Here is a 5,413-nt window from a genome sequence, read left to right on the forward strand (position 1 = left end):
GGGTAATGCGCTCAAAATAATCAAAGGGTTGTCGACCTTTTCTTTCAGAAAGATAGGTCACAGAAAGGACAAGAACGTGTGCTGTTTGAAAATCCTCTTTAAGGGGTGTGTATGCTTGATTTGTCCAGATTTGTAAGATAAGATATCAGATAATCTATCACGTTGAAATCAGGGCTGATCTCTTGAACGGAGCTGTTGGCAAGGTCATCCAATCTGTAGTTGCATGGCGCTGAGTTCATACGGAACTTCAATGTGAACGTTATCTCTAACAGAAGATGAAAAGCTCGTGCACAGAAACAATCAGTATGATTGACATTGATTGCCATGAGTCATTACTACAGACAGGCCATGTGTGGTACATGCGGGTACAGTGTGATAGCCATATGTTGATATTTCAAGAGCAATCATATCATCATTGATACAATAACGGTAATGACTCTTTTTCAACGTGCATCTGTCGACACCCAAGGTAAACAATAAAAGAAAGAAACCGATGTTTAAGAGTTCACGGAAAATAGATACAGAAAAAGTATAAATGTACACCACAACATCTGTTTGAATGATACGTTTGGGAGAAGCATGCAAACTTTCAATCCTCCGCGCAATATATTACACAGTTTATGATTACACTATAATCACAAGGGTACAAAATGCCCAAGTTGCTAAAAAGAATAACAACCGTTTATCCGTGTGAAATCTAGCCATGTGTTTATTGCCCCCAGATGAGATATCATGTCAGAATCTTATCTGAACAGGCTGTCATTAAGGGTGCTGATAAAGATTCAAGAAAGTGGCCGTTTAAGTTCCGTCACTCATTTTGATTGACAGACAAGTATTTGATTTCCCGCCTCCACATCCCCAAGTGGATTTTACTGATACCGTATCGCCTCTGACACCTTTCTGGTTGTGTTCGGCGCCTATTTTATGTTTTGTACTAAGAAAATAATTGTTTTATGACATTCCTAAAACTTTATTGGCCATAAAGATGAATACCTGAGGAATTTTGATGTTCTCTCAGATAGTAACGTTACAGCTCAAAACCAACTTACCAGAATATGATTCAAATATCTTTTTATTCTGGGATCTTTTGAAAACAACTTTATAAACAAGCTAGCTTCGCGTTTCAATTTAAGAAATTAGAGGAAACGATTATGAACACATTATGGATTATGAAGAAAAAAATTGAAAATTGAAAAACTTGACGATTAAAATTGTCTGTAATTCCAGATCATTTTTGAATTTGAAAAATGCACACCTAAAATTAACTGAGAGAAGTGAAAATCAGTCTCGTTCCCAGCTTGTCAGACGGCGCTATGTTTCCTTTATACTTGACCCTTGTGAGGTTCCCTTTCATGTCCGCTCCCGAACGTGTTAAGCTGGTCATTCACTATAAATCTCCCAACAAAGGACGGCTGATGGCAACACGGAGGAAACACTGGACCTGATAAAACTTGTGGGTTGATCGGATCAGACAAGATTAACGTAGCGTACATCAAAGACGCGTTGTATGCTAACGTAGTTCTATTCGGTTGTAATCCACTTACGGTTGAGACGGCGTACAACAACAGCACGAGATGTCTACTTTTAGTGTTTATAATGTTTATGTTAGCGTATGCATACAGAGGATGCTATGAAATCTTTGAAATCTGTATTCAATATACCACACTTATGTTGCAGACGCAGGCGTTTCGACTAATTCAAGTTGGTGATTGCAGATATATGCCATAAGCTGTTCCAAAAGTACTACAAGTAAATTCTAGTTAGCCGATGTTTCTAAAAGCCTCAAACATAACATCCGTGAATGTGCAATACGTATGTTGGGGATCCTAGGCCATTTTTAAATTTTCAACGACAAGTCGTCTGGAGTCACCTGTAACGTTACCATGGCGTTGGCCGGAAACCTTAATTTCAGTCGCCTGTTCTTTAATTAGAGCGACGCACGGAAACTTCGACTTAAACACAGCTATAATCAAAACCATTATAACTATACATAGTACACAGGGTACGCTTCGGTCAGAAGGTCATCCAGAACCCATCATTACGGTTTGCACGCCTGTCGGGCCCTGTTTTCCCGCCTTTTGTTGTCCGTGGCTCAGACGTAGGTTCTGTGACAGAAGACGTGACACGAGGCTGTTCCAACATGAGGCCGCTGTCCCCCTACCCTGTCATTACCGCGCCGCTAACGAGGGCGTAAGGCGGTCTGATGGAACAGACCTCCGGCTTAGTTAGATAACGTCATGGGTTCATATTTTCATTGAAAAAAAGATCTTAAAAGATGTGCAGGCCAATGATATCATATGAAGACACCAACTTAATCATTCTTAGTGCCTATGTAACGCTGTGATAACTTGCCAACTTCCCGATGTCATTGGCTTAGTCTGCATGCAAAAAAGAAATGGCTGTCTTGTATCATTAAACATGTACAAATGCTTTGTTATAGAATTTGTATTTGGCTGTCTGAATAGTGCTAACGAACATGAATGTACATATTGTTATTGTCATGTTCACTTGTAATAACGTGTTGACGGACTTTCTAGGTTTGTTGAAAATAAGTGAAGATGCTATTTTGGAGAAGTATGCATCTATGGATGTAGAATGAATTGTGTACAAAATATCAAATGGTAGTTATAAATTTAGGGTAACGGTTAGAACTAAAAAGTCAAAATCATGAATGCGAATTTTTGCAAAGTAGCCATACAGAAAACTTTTTCTGTGCCAAAAATGTAAGATCAACTCATCTGTTCTCCTTTTAGAATTCGGCGTGATTGTTGCAGAGTGTGGAAAGTTTACATTGTACTTTGTAAGGAGCAGTATTGTTCGGGCACCTTTTGAAACGCTGGAATGGATCAGTTCCGGACACAAGTGTGCCAGACTGTTGCAGAACTGCCCATGTCCCGTACAAGGCACGACCGTACTGGGCAGGGATTCCTCAACATACTGCCGCGCGTGGCAGGGCAGCCGGGCGGCTACCAACGTCAAGACAGAGGGGGGAGACGGCGAGGGGGACCATTCTTCTGGACCTTACGGCCAGGAGATCCAATCCTGGTCAGTTCGCAAGAGTTCACCCAAACTACACTATGAAAACACGCTTTTAGCCAGTCTTCATGGCTAGTGGCATCCCGTGGCGTAGTGGTTAGAACAGTGGACTGTCAAACAAGGAGACTCGGGTTCAATCCCGGCTTTCCCCCAGACATGTCTGGACATGCGTCCCGATGTTGTGCCCTTGGGAAAGGCACTTTACACGACTTTCCTCACTCCACCCAGGTGTAGAAATGGGTACCTGACTTCGGTTGGGGAGGTAAAAGGCGGTGGAAGGAGAGGGATGGGCTCCGCCTTCCAATACCGTGCCCTAGACACGGTGGGTAAAAACCCACTGCTCCAACGGCCTCAAAAAGGCTATGGTACCTTTACCTTTACCATGGCTAGGGGGAGGGACGCTGTACGCCGCCGTCGACAGAAAAGCACGATTCCACTTTATGATGAAATCCTAGACAAGTGCATTGGAAATATTGGCAAATAAGACGTATTTGAGGAGAGCCACACGTCAAGCACATTAAAGAACCCAACACACTTATCGAAAAGAGCAGGGGTCCTTCCCGGTGTGTGTGGATCATATAAATCTGTCCGGATATGCAGCTTGTACTCTTCAGTACAAACCTGGTGTGTTACGCCTTGATGCGGTTTACCGGGTATGCAATACAAACAAACAAACAAGTCCTGATGAACGATATCGTTGTTTTTCCCTGCAAAATTACACTTTTCCATCTGTGGGCTCAAAGATTTGTATGGCCGTCAGTGCACATTCCACAGGTGGTTCTACGGTCGAGTCGACTGCGGGATAACATTGCCAGCTCCACTCTTGTTACCAGGCTATACCAGTTGACATCTGAACTTCCATTGTTGGACGGAACCAATCGTTTCCCCAGTGTTTAGGTGTTCCATTCCGTCCGGATCAGGGCAATCTATGGCCGCTGTCACCTCTGACCGGCGGTCTGCACAGACCAACAATAATTGGAAAAGCGTAGAAAATCATCTTTTGGAACCCGGCTCATAGCTTAACCATCAGTCACGATTTGGATCAAGTCCATCCCTAGTTTACCAAAGGAGTTGTGTTAGCTTCAAAAGATGTTTCATCTTTAGACTGTGTTGAATGGTGAAGAAAACCAATTTATTGGTTCTAGAGGTGACAAAAATACTGCCGAGTCAACTTTGGATACAATGTCTTTTTGTCCGTATGGAATGATAACTTTCCAACGTCGCAAGTTTGATACAGACTATTATAAAGCATTTAAAATCCATTAGATGTTTGAAATTACATTCAGATATGTACACATGCATACACATTTATAGATATGTCTTTAAACTTAGAAGGTTGTTGTTTAGTTATGAAATGCGATAAATAAATGTTGTTGTTTTTTCAGAACGGCGTGTGGTGTTTTTAGAAGCATAACAGAAGCTGTACTGCACGAAATATTGCAAAGAGGATAAAAGAGGAGAGGCGACTGGCCTGAGATTTAAATCCGAATCGATCAACGGGTATAACCAACTTTAGGCTACCACACAAGCTTCACAGGTACGCTACTGCGGCTGGTTATATCTCATAACGAAACGTTTCAAAGCGTTGCAAATTATCGGGAGATAGCAGTTGTCAGTCCGATTACCATTATCTACCTGAAAAGCCCTATGATAGTCATGGATGCATGCAATGACGCGTGAAAAATCGAAATGAAGTACGCACAAAATGAGAATTTTCCGAATAGTTTCCTCCAAAACGGTCGCGATGACGACACAAAAGACAGTAGTCCAGGTGTAAGGTAGCCGTAACCAATCTATCACCCTCCCCACTGTACTGTACCACTCCGCTATCCATCACGCTCTAACCAGGCGTGACACAGGCCTTTCTCCGCGGCAGCCTTACAGGGCTGGGTGGGTCAGTTGGTGCGGACTCCGGGGGGTAAAACTGTAGAACGGCACGGTTACTACGGGGTTGGAAACCGACCGACCTAGTAACATACTGCGGCATATGGGGGACATATATTACACCACTGAAATTTAGGGTTTTATGACGTAGCATGAAGTTTCTCCTAGAATTATACCAGACAGAATACATACAGACAGAAACATTAATCATCTCATATTCGCATGTATCGATCCATGCATATATTATGCGAATGTACGTCGCAATATATATATTGCACACGTGTATATCACTTATATGAACATAATGTAACAAAAACGCTAACAAAAACATCCCGAGAGCGAACCCCCTCTCAAAAATATCATGGTTGTTTCCTTCACTGTGTTTCGAAGTCCATGCTTGTTGTCTGCCATTTGACAGAAAGCTGCCAGGAGCCTCAGAATATTGATATTTATTTCTCACAAGCTACATCAACACCTCTCATAAAAACGACAC

The sequence above is a fragment of the Branchiostoma lanceolatum genome, chromosome 1, assembly GCF_035083965.1.
Source record: "Branchiostoma lanceolatum isolate klBraLanc5 chromosome 1, klBraLanc5.hap2, whole genome shotgun sequence".
Classification (NCBI taxonomy): domain Eukaryota; kingdom Metazoa; phylum Chordata; class Leptocardii; order Amphioxiformes; family Branchiostomatidae; genus Branchiostoma; species Branchiostoma lanceolatum.